At 47.0% G+C, this 14,635-nt stretch overlaps 1 protein-coding gene across 2 annotated transcripts in view; it reads right to left on the reverse strand.

Annotated features, from left to right (window-relative positions):
* The window catches only part of PRX (periaxin), a 213,346-nt gene that overhangs the window by 66,927 nt on the left and 131,784 nt on the right, over positions 1 to 14,635 (reverse strand). The window contains exon 2 of one of the 2 annotated variants that reach the window (XM_069644485.1): positions 13,086 to 13,141. The exons of the other annotated variant lie outside the window; for it this stretch is intronic. The gene's annotated coding sequence lies outside the window, so the exon portion shown is untranslated. The remainder of the gene's footprint in view (positions 1 to 13,085; positions 13,142 to 14,635) is intronic. 2 annotated transcript variants of the gene reach the window in all.

Genomic DNA, 14,635 nt, shown 5'->3' on the forward strand with positions numbered 1-14,635 from the left:
CGTTCCGATCCTCCTCATTGGCTGAGAGGCTGCCACACCCCCCCTCGCCGGGGACTAATTAATCATATTGTTTACATTTTATGGATTGCCTAATTAAGCAATGACCCCCAACGGGGGGGCATTACCAAGTCAGGTAATACCCCAGAGCCTACGGGTACAGGCCCGATCATTGGGTACAGGCCCCCCGGCAAGGGGATTAATGCTGTTAGTACCCTGGCCCGTTGGACCGCGTTACTAAAAGCTTGTTTTCTTCATTTCCGAAATGCTCTGGTGTTTCTGAAAGGAAGATAAAAAAGGAACAAAAAATGGCTGCCGAGGAAGGGAAAACAAAGTCCGTTTTCCCTTTCCAGGGCTACCATCGAAAATAATTAAAAAAAGTAAACAAACAATATGGCCTTCGTGTGATCTCTTCTTCCTTTCCATGGCGGCCTGAGTCCCTTCTCTCCTTTCCATGGCGGCCTATCGCAGATCGGGAGTGGACGTGCTGGAAACAGAAGTGTTTCCAGCGTGTCTGCTCCCGATGAGGAGCAAAAAAGCAGGTAAGTGAAGAGAGGGGGTGGGGGGAGGGAAATCTGTGGAGGAGACGAAGGGGAGCACTCACCTGAATCCCCAGTGGGGGAAGATGGCAGACTCGAGCCGTGAGGAGGCTTGGAGCGCTGGGAATTCCATGTCGTAATTCCCTGTTCCGTGCCTCCTCATTGGCTGGGAGGCTGCCACCACCTCCTCCACCCCCTGGCCGGGTACACTAATCTGAAATAAACTTAAATTAACCATTAATTATATCTACTGGCATTGCTCTGGATTATGAGATTTATTACAGCTTCTTTTGCCAGAGTGGCATAAATTAAGAGCTTGCCTTGAGCCAAGGGAAAATACATTACGTTTAGCAAAGAAATTAAAGAACTGTCAGCTGTGTGGTCTTGCCTTCGGCTGGAAAAAAGCTTTGCAAAAGTCCATCTTTTCTTGCTCAGTCCAGAAAATCACAGCAGCCCACTAGTAATACCCTACCTTGCCATTAAGTGATACAAAAGGCTGCGCGCTGGAGCCAAAATGAAAGCAGCTTGGGACAGATTGCTAAAAGGGAAGAGCACCTGTTACTGAAAACTGAGTATAAAAGGCAGGATATATGTTTTTATCCTAAGAGGACCACCTCGTCCTATCATGCTTCAGAGGTTTCGGAAATGAGCACATGTGAGATAGATAACGAGCCCAATTGTTTTAGAATTAAAGAGCATTACTTTTGTGTAATCCTGGCCTTTTGAGCAAGGAGGTTACTTGCTGAGCATACATTGTTTGTGTGCTGGTACGTTGTCCTGCAGCTATGTGCGTGTTTTTCATGTGGTGGGGTGTTGGTGACCCTTCCTTGTTCCATGACTTTGGTATGCAAGAGTATGGGGATGCGTGTGCATGTTTTTGGTTCCTCTATGTTGGGTATATGTATCGTTATGTATGGCTGGATGCAATAGTGCTTCGTGTTGTGTGTAGTGGGATTGCACGTGCACAGCTACAGGGCCTTGAGTGGGCACGTGACTGCTGTGTTTTTGCGTCACTTGTTATGGCGTTGTATTGTGGGATTTCCTGTCCTGAGCTATAAGAGGTTCTGAATGATTTGACTGCTACGGTATGGTTTGCTCTTGGGCAGTTGTGACCAGCGTGAGTAGGCCCTGACGCTGACGGCTGTTGTTGGTCATTTAGAAGATTTTGCGCATGACGGTGTTTGGAGTAATTGCGTGCCTGTTGAACGGGTACTTTGAGGGTTGATAATTCCTCTGTGTGGACGGTGTTATGTGCATCAGTGTAAACAGATGTGGGGCTGTCTGGGCAGATGCGATTCTGTATTGCTTTCCATGCCAGCGGCGACGGTAGTTGTTGTCTAGGTTTTTATTTGGCGGGTCACCTTGTTAAACTTTGTGTGGGCATGGATGATTGTGGTTGGTCATCGTTGGTTGATGTTGGTGTGTTACTGCTATGTGTGTTGTGGTTGTTTGATGATTCCTGTACTGTTGTCCGGTGTTCCCACAGTATAGTGTTGTGGGAGTGATATTAATTTAGAGTGGCAGAAGGCTACTAGAGGGGGTGTTTCGGGGGTGGTTCGATTTTCTCCCGCTGGTTCCCCTCTGCATTCCTTAAGGTGGCAGATGCGTTATGATGTTTCTCTTTCATGTTATGAAGGATTACTGAAGTGCATGTTGCTGTCATGTTCTAGATCCTGCCTGTCAACATAGACCCTGTTCTTACCTGTAACAGAAAATAAAGCCATTTCCTTTTCTGGCTGGACTCAGGAGTGCTACTTGATAGGACTGCACCATGGATTATTACACTGATGTTCCATAACATATGTACTCATTTTATGATGGATACGTTGTCTGATGACTTTTTTACAGACTTTAGAATCAAAAAGCAAAGTTCTACTCCCAACTTTACCATATGACCAATATTGGGCGGGCAAATGAAAACACATTCTCACCATGTTCCTCGGTTCCCTTACACACCATGGTAAGGAGCACCTAAAAGTAGGTTGGACTCTACTATGTGCCCTCAAGCATATTAAAACTGAAAATCTAGCTTTACTTACAACATCCACAGCAGTGGAACAAACCTGGAGGATAAATATGCATTTGGTTGACCACAGCATTGAAGGCCTCTGTGGGCCTGAGACGAGAGGGGGCCCCAAGATTCGTTGATGATGGCCATGGAGCCAGCACATTGCTCCTCTGGTGCACAACCTTAGCCACGATTCTGGTCCAAAGTTTTACTGTTATTCTTCTTTGGTCTACCTGGGATGGGAGGCCAAGGTTCAACTCAGCGTGAGACGATAAGAGTAGGGTTTAGGATGAAAGACAGAAGGGACCTTTTTAATCTGGTCAGATCTATAGCAATCATTTCTGGGTTCTAATTTCCACTCTACCGGGTTTCTATCATACAAAGTGAGTGGTATGATTCCCCAGGAAAGACATGCATTTAGAAACAGAGTCTGAAGGATGAGTGGGTACTTTGGGCACAAGTCTCTTTCCCTTGCTGGGTGAGTGGGAAGTGTCTGTAAGTGCGTGGAAGATAAACCATAGCTTCCACATTGGTGCTTTGGTTCAAGGGTATGTGTCCTCAGTCTCTGCCGCCCCCCTTGAGCTTTAATTGGGCGGGGCCTATTAACAGATCCTAATATTAACACTGGACTATGGAGGAGTATCGGGAGCGAGCATCACTGGCCAGGCTATGCCACAGCCTCGAGACCGGCCTGTTTGAACATATTCAGGCAACGAGCCACGCTGAAATTGGGGTACACTTATGGTTGAATTATACATTATAGGCATTAGGGCCTGCATTCTGAATCCACCCCTCCCTAACTAAGGTACAAATGCGGGAGAGCGAGCTCAGACACGAGGTTGGTGTTTCTCTCCTACCTCACTCTCTTCATCCCAGAGGAAGACACATCAGCTGAGATCTCCCTACTTACTCCGGGCAAAAGCCTGCAGAACTGACCTTTTCGGACAATAGGTAATCATGGGGACCTGTGTTGTCAAACTCTGTGGAGTGGGTATGTCTGAAACAACACACTGGCACTGATGGTGTTAACTGCAGTAGCTAGGCATACATAGGCCCTCATTAAAACCCAGCCGTTAAGGGGTTAACGGCGCCGTAAAAGGTGGCGGCACCGTTAAACCCTTAACGCCTGATTACGAGGTCCCTTTGCGGGTGGCACTTTAACGCCTGCTTTTAGCAGGCGTTAAAAAACCAACCCGCAAAGGGACCAAGGAGCTAATTACGGCACCGTAATTTACGGTGCCGTAATTAGCGCCTTCCCCAGTCCCATTGAGCCCTATGGGGCAAAAATGGGAATGGGGAAGGGCCATGGCGGCATGGGGAATTACCGCCCCGCCAACCTCGGAATGGGGCAGTAATTCCCCATTCCGCCATGGCGCAGTCGGTAAGTTACCGGCATGGACCATGGTGCTATTAGCACCAAGGTCCAACACCTGGGTCGTAATGAGGGCCATAATCTCACATACCTCCTACACTGCACAACACCAGCTCCACTAGAATGCAACTACCCCCATGGCAAATTCGGCCTAGCTGTGCACACGCGGCCTGTCTCGCATACCCTGCACACCACTTCAAGCATAAGAATTTAGCTATTCCCCCACTTAAAATTCGGCCTAGCTGTGCACACGCGGCCTGTCTCGCATACCCTGCCCACCACTTCCAGCATTAGAATTCAGCTATTCCCCCACTTAAAATTCGGTCTAGCTATGCACACGCGGCCTGTCTCGCATACCCTGCCCACCACTTCCAGCATTAGAATTCAGCAATTCCCCCACTTAAAATTCGGTCTAGCTGTGCACACGCGGCCCGTCTCGCATACCCTGCATACCACTTCCAGCATTAGAATTCAGCAATTCCCCCACTTAAAATTCGATCTAGCTGTGCACACATACTGAGTGCACACAAGCACCATTTACTTCTCTATTTCCTTTTCCCTACAATGCATTGGGACTATACGAATAGTGAAAAGTGTTATACAAATGCTAATTAACATAACACACGTGCCTGAAGGACTTGCGGCACACCCTCCTCTACCTTGTCATGCTCCCTTCTTAGAGGGAAAGGAACAGTAAATTGGCTCGTTTATCTGATCTGTTTTGATTCGGAGTGTGGCCACATTAGGCATCAGTGTGCTAATATTAGGCTCTCATATATTCGGTGTAAATTGAGGTTAAAAGTGATTTACGGGAAACTAGAGTGTGGATTGCAGACGTCTCAAATGACATGCTTTTGCTGGGTGTCACCCACCTTGTAAGCAGCTCTCTCACCCACCAAGCCCCATATAAGTCAATGGGCTTTCACCCACCAAAATTAAAAGTGGGTGTTTTCACCCACCCAGGATCCACAAAAGATTGAGAGCTATGGGCTTAATTTTCTGGCTGACTACTCAGCGATGGCCCTGGATCGCCACGGAAAGTAAGGCGCTCCAATCAGCTGTAAGAAAGCCTAGAACGCTACTTATCTTACCCCACAAGATTTGCAGAGTGGGTACGTGGCCGGGCATTCTAGTGGCAATACACTGTTATTATCAACTGCTTCAGAATTGGTTTCAGGAAGAAACGACTCAATGTTGCCTTGAAGGAAGTTTCCTGTTCCAAAAGACCCTACTAACAGATCTAGAACCTTCCCTGGGTCCTGTTTTTTGTCCGTCAGGGTCTTGGCTATCTGTTACTATGCTATCTTCCAGTTTATAGCAATTCTCTCCTCGTAACAATAAAATGCAACCTTTTTTATTTTTAAGTAGGTCTCTTAAAAATGTAATATTTACGCATCTGATAATCACTTTGATTTCCTTTCCAGACTAATTAATGTGAATTTCTGATGTCCGATGACCACCGGGCTAGGGTCTTCAAGCCCCACATATTATTTGAAAGAACCCCCTCGCCCCCCACAGTAAGACCTTATTTTCAATCAGGAAAAGGACCTATAGGGTAACTAGTTTAATTACACAGAAATGGTGTAAAATGTACCGATATGTGCCACAATATGTCCTTTTTTTGCTATCACATTTGCAAATGAGTGCCACTGCACCACAGGTGGTCTGCATATATGTAGAGTCCGATAACATGCTGGATGCCACTTGCAGCGGAACACACACACGCAACAGCTTGGCGCATCCAGGGTATCTTAGGTGACTGGGAGGAGGCCATGGATGTACTGCCAAAGAGCTGAGATCGTCCCAGGCTTGCTATTCTACACCATGGTAATCCTGACAGCCAAGATCCAGTGTGCTCATGAAGCCAGCTGGCTCAGGAAATCCAGTTCCCAACCTTGTTAGCGATGCTTGTAGTCCCTCGCGGGACTCGGACAAGTGTGGGCGGTGGGACTCCAACCAACCGAAGCCAAGGGGCTCTGCCTGCTCTGTACACTCGTGTGAGCACATATCTCATTGATGCAAAGGAAGCACAGAAAACCTTGCTTTCTGCACAGAAAAAACGACACCTGGGAGCAGCTTTGAACATTTTTGGTACATCAAGTTTTTCCCAATGCCTGACAACCGTCCCGTTGGTACCTGGAGGAACAACCCACGAAAGCAACACAGCAGAATTAGTACAATTAAGCTGGGCTAAATGATTAACTCTATCTTGCCGGATCTGTTTTGATACACAGCATGGGGGGTGGGGAGGGCGGACTGTGGTGCATTAGAAAATCTTAATAAATACTTTTAGGACATTGGAGATGGCATGGAGAGTCCACGCTTGCCTTGTGCGCCCTTCTGGAGCCATTGCACACCAAACTCCCTCATCCAGTGACCCACTGGCCACTCACTGAAGAAGAGATGACCCGAGAGTGGATGACATTTAGGGGTCACCTGGATTTGCAATTTGCGATCAGACAGAATTCACGGTCAGGGGTGTCTGTGGGCACAGTAATGGATGGAAGCTACATTAAATAGGGGGTGACCAGGAGTTGCAATTGCACCCCTAAGCTCTCTTGTATGACTCATACACCTGACTCTTATCACCTTTCCGCTTGATGTTAGGGTAAGGCAGCCTGCAGGTTCTGTGGAACATGGGCTGAGATCACCGGTTTCAGCCCGCGATCAGCGGAACCTGATTGGCTGCTCTGCCTCCCCCGGGTGCCAATGTTATTTAGATACTTGGCACTTGTTGCAGTATTTTATTATTCCCTTCAGTGTTAAAGGCTGTGTGATGATGTCCTTGGCTAGGGAGTCATCGCGGGGAATGGGACAAAGTTCATGTGACATTCCTTCATGTGATGTCGAAGGGCTTCAGTGGTCATATGATGCCATAGTGAGGCCATTGAACATTAATGAAAACACCTCTGGATTGCAAGGTAAATTGGTATAATTATCATCTCGGGAGGATAGCTCAGGGGCAACGTGCTCGCCTTGGAAGCAAGACGACACGGAGCAACACAGGTTCCATGCCCGGGTCCGTGCTTAGAAATCTCTGGCTATTAAGCGTGTTATAAATAACCTATCATATCATACAAGAGGAGCTCTCCATTACACACTGGCGTCATAATGATTTCCTGTGCCATCCCAAGTTCTGATCACAGAAAGATCTCCAATTATGTGGGAATGGTTTCTGCAGGGCAGCATCAACCCTGAACGGTGGAAGGGGGTATGCATGTGTAATCAAATGTCCACAGGCTGTTGTACCGCTGAAACAATTCGTACTGATGGCGGCCATTTCTAGGGCTGTTAAACATTGGGAATCCCTGCTCACATCACAGGATGTCATATCACAGACAAACCCAATGCATGCATGGAACACAAAAACCAGTCCCAACCATCACAGGGAAAACCACGAGGAAAAGACATAATACAAGACAAAGCGACTTAGCTGCAATTCCAGATGCAGAACTTGCAACAGGTGTTTCTTTAAAGAATTGCAGATAAATCGGATGGGAAGTGCCTGCCATCTTCTATTGAGCAAGATCATCAGAAGCTCACACTACCTTGACCAACGCTGGCTGTAGAGCAGCACCCGCCTATTGATGGGCATCGCTATCACCATGGTGATCCTTGCAGCTATGTTAGCTGTTTGCTGATGGGTCTGTGATGAAGAACACATTGGCCAGACACAGGGAAGGGGTTCCAGAGACTCTGGGGCCAGGAGAAGCTGCCCGCTACGATGCAACCTCTGCAGAATGTAAATAGTGAATCCCCCAAAGCCTCTGACCCCTCTCTGGCCTCCAGTTTCACAAAGGCCTAGGAACCCCCAGGGATTTGCAAGGAAGAGCCAGGCACCTCGGTGTTTACAGCATAGTCTGCGAGTCTGGGCAGCGAGTCAGATGTCCTCACCCGCAGTTTGCAGGACTATCTGCAAAGCTACTGCCTAATATCTCAGAATCAGGAGTGGGGCAGCTAATAGGAGGGCCAAGTCGTGAACTGCAAAAAGTGATTACGGGGCGCAGCAGAAGCACTAGCAAAGCGAGGCAACATGGAGCCATGCTGAGGTTGGGCAAGCAGCAGGGCAGTTCCTCCTGACCTCTACATGGCAGTCACACCCTTTGCAAACCTTGGACTTTGATTCCTGTTCTCCTTAAAACGTATCATGATGATATACAAAACTCCTGGGCCCAGATAGAAGGAAAAACAGAGAGCCAATCACAAGCACCCTCCGTGACCTGACCACAGGTGATCCCAATGACTCCATTAGAACTTCCTTTCCAACTTGCGACCCAGTATAAAAGGGAGCCAGTAAGAGCAATCATTGAAGGAGTACAGCACCTGCAGGGAGAAGCAGAGTTAAGAGCAAGCAACGAGAAGGAGGAAGATAGCAGAGGGGTGAGGGAGATTTTGGAGCTGGAAGGGGGAGAGATCATAAACCCCCCATGCATACACACAAGGTGAGGTTTTATCTGGAGGCGGCAAAGATAGATCGCTGAGCAGAGGAGAGAGGACGAGGGCTGAGAAAGAGGAAGCAGCAGGAGAGAGTGTCACAGTATCAAGCAGATGGGGAGAAACGGGTAAACAGAGATTGGCAAGTCACTGCATGTTTGCGTTTAGGCAGGGCAGGAGCCCTACCCATAGTTTACTGGGGGCACTGACCCAGGTCCTGCCTGGAACATGTGACTGGCCAGGTGTGATAGAGGGGGGAAAAGGGAACAGGCCTTGCAGGGACAAGGTGCCCCAGCACGGGTGGAGAACACTAGAACCTGCAAACCTCCATTGGCTTGGAGGCGTGCACCGACACTGTTAGTATCTCCTGCCTGTGTGTCCATGGATTCTCTGGATCTCCTAGCACAACATATGAGGGGTTCTCTAAATCTCGTGGTAGTCCATCACGTGAAATATTTGGTTCTTTCCTGCTAAGGTAACCAATGATTCCTTGCCTCTGCTCTCTCTGCATTCAAGGAAGGGGGAGGCGATCTCTGGTTATATTATTTAAAGAGAGTGCTGTCAACATATTGTCGTTACCTTCACCAATATAGCTGATCTCAATCAGCTCATCTCAGCCCTATGTTTGGAGATCTTTGATTTCCTCTGATGTTAGCGAGCAAAGAGCACTAAGGAGGCAGAGCGCCGAGGATACGATCCATAGAAGCAGCTATAGACAAGAGAACAGGAAGAATAATGCATCAGGTCTAAGCATGCAGAGAAGTCTCAAACAGGAAGGAAAGCCAGGAAGATGCTCGGGCAGCGGAAACGAGAAACAGAACAGAGACTCAATGTCAGCACAAAGCTGCTATTGCTATGGTTTTGTAGCATTATGCATCTGTATGAAACTGTATTCACTGGAAGGCTTGCGTGCCTGACCAACGAGAGTCTGGAGTCGGTATGTATTAATGAATGAATTAATCTTTTATAACGTGCTTAATACCGAAGGCCGGTCTCTAAGTGCGGAACCGGGATTTGAACTTGTGTTGTTCTGCTTTGTCACATTGCCCCTGAGTTATCCTCCCTGTACTGTGCCTTAAAGTATACCCAGGAAGCACTGGAGCCAGAAGACTGAAAATGGAGTCAAGAATAGGTCTACTGTGACAGCAGATGAACCCGTAACGGAAAGGAATAACAGAAGGACCAGCATAATAGCAGCAGTACTGTGTGCATAACATTACAAGGTGAAAAGAGCAACAAAAAACCAGGGAAATGCCAGAGGAAAGAGTGAGAAACCCAAGCAGGAAGACAGACAGAGACCGGGAGAGAGAAGAGAGAGAGGGCAGAGGACCTACAATCCAGAAGAAGAATTGGGAATAAGATCAGCAGACAATGCTATGGGGCCAGAAAAGAGGGAAGGGAATCAATAGCCGGTTCAAAGCAACAGCAAAGAATCCTGGTACAATAGGGAGAACAGTGTAAACACAGCATGGAAAGGAGAATAGAGAACCAGACAAAAAGGGAGATCAGGGATTGAACAAGACAGCGGGAGAGAGATAGAGACACACATCATGGAAATCAGCGCAGGATTCACCCCAGTAGGAGGCACTGGGACCAGGAAGGGGAGCCCACAATAAGCTTGCGGGAGAATAGCAGGGCATTAAATGACCCAGAAGGAGAATCTGGCATAACAGCCTTACAGGGAACTGCAAGCAAACTCATCAGCATGCAATGGAGCCAGTAAACCAGGCGCAGAAATGACAACAATGCCGGAGATCTCATAGAGTACATATGCAAGAATGCGTTAAAGTCATCTTGCAACGGTTCTATGTTCATTCATCGGCCGTTATTTTTTCGCAGCACTTTTTGCCGAAAAGGTTTTGCCAAAAAGGTTTTGCCGAAAATAATCATCAATTTCATTTTTTTATTTATTCGGGGGGTCCCCCCAATCCCCTTTCCCCTATTATTGATTCCCTATACACCACCCCACCCTACCCCTTATATGCCCGGACCCATATTTTTCGATGTTTTTTTTCCAGCAAAACTTTTTCGGCAAAAAGTGCAGCGCAAGAAAAACATGGCAATGAATGAACGTTGTACCCTTGCAACAACGGATAGATAGATCAGACGCAGCACACAGAGTGAGGCAGTCAATTAACTTGGCCGATCATTCTTGCATTCAAGCCAATAGGTCTTCTCACGAGACCTAGGATTGATATATTCAGTACATTGCACAATGTTCATTTTCCCATAGTGCATACATTATAATGGAGACAAAGAAATACAGCCGGGGTTACTAGCCGCCGATTATCAGGAGATGGCCGGCTAGCAGGGAGCTGCATTTAGAGGTGACTTAAGAGGCCATGATTGGCACAGCTCATGCCATGGTCAGACTTGGGTTCCAATAACAAATGACGTCACTTAGAAGACGCTCAATGTTTGGGATCTCATTGATATGATATGATATGATATGGCATTTGTAACGCGCCTATACACAAGTGTCTAGTGTTCTGCACTCATTGTGTCTAGTGATCAGACTGCGTGTCGGCAACATTCTCCCACCTTTAATGGATGTGAAATGTGGGATGCCTGATGGCAATACCGCAGTTCTATGCTCCTTCATCGGCCGTGGTTTTTTCAATGGGTGTTTTGCTGACATTTTCTTTTGGAAAAAAAACATCGAAAATGTGTTTAACTTATTTTTGGGTGCTTCATTTTACACTATTCCCTGCCCACACCCCTTACATACCCTTACCCACAATCCCCTATATTTTTCGACAAATAAAAAATAAATTCTGCAAGGAAATATCGAAAAAACCACTGTCGATGGATGCACGTCATACCAATATCGCCAATATATGTCTGGTATTTATTTACACTCCTCCCATACCAATCCTTGAGACCCCAGTTTCAACGCCCCCTTATTGCGCACCTTCAAATGCTCACCTCTATTGCGCGGTTCCTGACTCTGTTACCCCATGTCTAGGTCACGACGTCTCTTACCCCCCCTGAAAACCAGCGGCCGAAGTGGGCGGGAGCGGTGTGGGGCAGTGCTCCTCTACCTTTTTTAATTAGGTTTTACTGTTTCCATACTTTTATTTCCAAAAGAAACAGTTTCAGAATGATTTCGTTTTAAATAAAAGTGCGGGAAGAAGCTGGACCTTGCACTTCAGTGCACTGCACTAAACATTCGTTTGTTTAAGGGTTTGCATGGCACGTGGGAGGGGGCGTGGCGATGAGGGGCAGGACAGCAGGGAACACAGTTCCACTACTTCTTTTTGTACACTTCGACCACTGCTGAAACCTGTGATTGGCATTTCATCACCATACCATGGCTACCATCCTTTCTTCCAGATGCAGTGTATCTATCATACCTAGCAGTGGCCGCTGCACCCCTGCACGCTTCTAGGAGCAGCTCTTCCACGGAGGTGGGGGAATCTGAGCAACATCTAGAGAGGTTACAAGACCAAAGGCGTCACAAGACCCATGTACCAGCCTATTATTGCGTTTAGAAATCCGGCAGGCGGAGAAGAGGCTTCATCTGGCAAGCAAACCAAACTGCACATCCAGCAACATGGAAAATGGCGGCTGCAAAGGTCCACACGGCCATCTAGCCAAGCAACACAGCCATGTTAATGAAATAGCAGGCCACCCAGCCCTATGCAGACCCGGCTGAAGATGTGTGGGGACCCATTTGAACATAATGGTTGGGGCACCCCCCTTGCTTAGAGCAGAAAACAGTGTGAGGCACCCGTTGAGTGCATACATTATAATGGAGATAGAGAAATGCAGCTGGGGGTTAGTAGCCACCGATTATCATGAGACGGCTAGCTAGAAGGGAGCTGAAACACTAAATTCCCACTGAAAAGCTATAAATCCGTCTTTGACAGCAAGTGGATGATGTGGAGAAACCGGTGTTAAAAGGCAACAGGGTGATAACACTAAAGTATACCCAGAGGGAAGTGACGACTGGAAGGGCTCCAGCCAACACAGCTTGTAAGAGGGGTGCTGGAAAGCACACATGTACAGCCCCAGAATGAAAGTAATATAGAAAGGAATATACTGCTGTGTTATAAGAATGCTGACTGGCAACATGGGGGCCGTTGCTGAGGTCCCCATGAAGCTCAGGGCCCCTTTCCACTGGAACCGTTGAAAGGTCCTGACGCCATCCTTGGGGCTATGTTTCTATGACCATCCACTCACCCCTTTCATCAGCATAGGCCCCAGTGGTGTCCAGGTCCACCCTTGAATTCGCTGCACTTCAGTGTCAACTCCAGGTGAGTCAAATGTTTTCCTGATTTTTGATCCTGCCGCAAGAGGACATCAAGGTGCCTCGGACCCCTCACTCATTACTGGTACGGCAGGTAACGCTAAAGCACAGAACGGTGGACCAGATGAACACACACGTGCTAGCTCCTCCCAAACTTCCACAAATTCCGGACTGCGGTCCCTCGGAGGGCGTTCAACCAAGAGAGCATTGGGACCATAATTATGGTGAAAGGCGCTATAACAAAGGACAAAACTGCTCTTCGCCTCTTCATCCCCAGCCACTTGGTAGTAGCCACCTGTAGTCCCGGGAATTTCCATGATCAGTGGCATTACCATAAGTGGCCATTGGCCAAAGTGGAAGACACCTAAACAGGCACGCAAAGTATTGCAAAGAGTGCTGGCTACTTACCAGGCACGCAAAGTACTGCAAAGAGTGCTGGCTACTTACCAGGCACGCAAAGTACTGTAAAGAGTGCTGGCTACTTACCGGCGGCGGGCTTCCTTCGGTGGGTTCATATCTTTCCTGCGATTCTTGCTCTGCGCCTGTCCAGGGGGGAAACAGAAGAAATCAGAGACCAGCTCCAAAGAAATACAGCACAAGGGTCAAGTGGTGACGGGCGCGGAAGGAAGGCGCTGAATCACAACACCCTGCACACATTGCTGCCCGGTGAGCGCGCATCCGCTCCAAGGCTTTGGGCCAACCCTGATCTTCCAAGACCCCTTTTTGGCTCAAATGTGACACAAACACTGCAGGTTGCCAATATTTTTGGAAACAATGCATTGAGCTGCCCCGGGGTGACCTTGTACACCGTGCCACTTTTCAGAAGTGTTTACTCACACCCAGCGTGAAGTGGAGCAGTTGAGGGAAATATGTGTACACGTAAGGAACAATACATATGCATTGTAGTCAACAGTGGCTATGCATTCTAAGAAACCACCTGAGTGCATTCTAAAGGGATTATTATAGAAGTGTAGAATACATAATCCACAGATTTATCAAGATCCACAAATTATGATGAATCATAAAAAAGATTTTGGTGAATTTTATGGAGTGATCTTGACTGTCTTCAAAGAATAATATTGCCTCTAACAAAGGTATAACCTTGACAAGTTTTAGATAATAATCTACATCTATTCTAAGGAATATTCTCCTTTCTACTGAATAATCCCTTTCCAGTTTGATGAACGTTAACTCTGCATTTTTGGGCATAATCTCAGTAAGTAGTATTAGCACATGGAGATCGTTATTGATCTGCTCTCAGCCAATCAGAATGTTTAGAGGGCAGTCAATATCTGCTGATATTGACTGCATTCTGAACATTCTGTCTTCAGAAGCAGGAAGCGAGACAGCAATGCAATTTCCAGGCAAGATTTCTTTCGGCATGAAACTTGCACTCTGGGAGGACCTTTGTGTTGTTGCTGCAACATGTCATTTAACACATGAAAGAGAAATCAAAAACATGGGCAATGCTTCCACTTTCTTATAGGGCAGCGTTGCGCAAACGCGTTTATGCCGAGACCACCACACAAGCTACAAATGCTTATATTTTCTATTAAACCCTAATATTTGCTGAGGCCACCACACAAGCTACAAATGCTTATATTCTCTATTAAATACTAATATTTTCTATTAAAATCTGTCACAGTAATCCCTTTTTAAAGATACTAGCGCCCCCTAGACATCCTCAGGGCCTCCCTATTGCGGTCAACCCCATAGTTTGAAACCACTGTTATAGTGCATGCTCCTGTTAAACCTGCTCCAGGTTAACCAAGTTGCAATTCAAATACTTAACCAAATAAAACCACATTTACTTTACAAATTTGTCAATTTACTCACTCATACAATAATTATTTTTACTTCACAGCCAAAATTCAAAAACATGCATTGCTATTACCACCATGTGCTAATTGCCTTTTAGACCTCCGGATGTGTCATTATCGCTTGTGATAATGGCCCTTTCCCAATTGATGGCCATCAGCTTTGCCTCAGGCCATAATTTGGTGGTGGGTCATTATTCCACGATAATGAACCTTCCC

Source organism: Ambystoma mexicanum, chromosome 2p, assembly GCF_040938575.1.
Source record: "Ambystoma mexicanum isolate Mex_15411 chromosome 2p, UKY_AmexF1_1, whole genome shotgun sequence".
NCBI classification, from domain to species: domain Eukaryota; kingdom Metazoa; phylum Chordata; class Amphibia; order Caudata; family Ambystomatidae; genus Ambystoma; species Ambystoma mexicanum.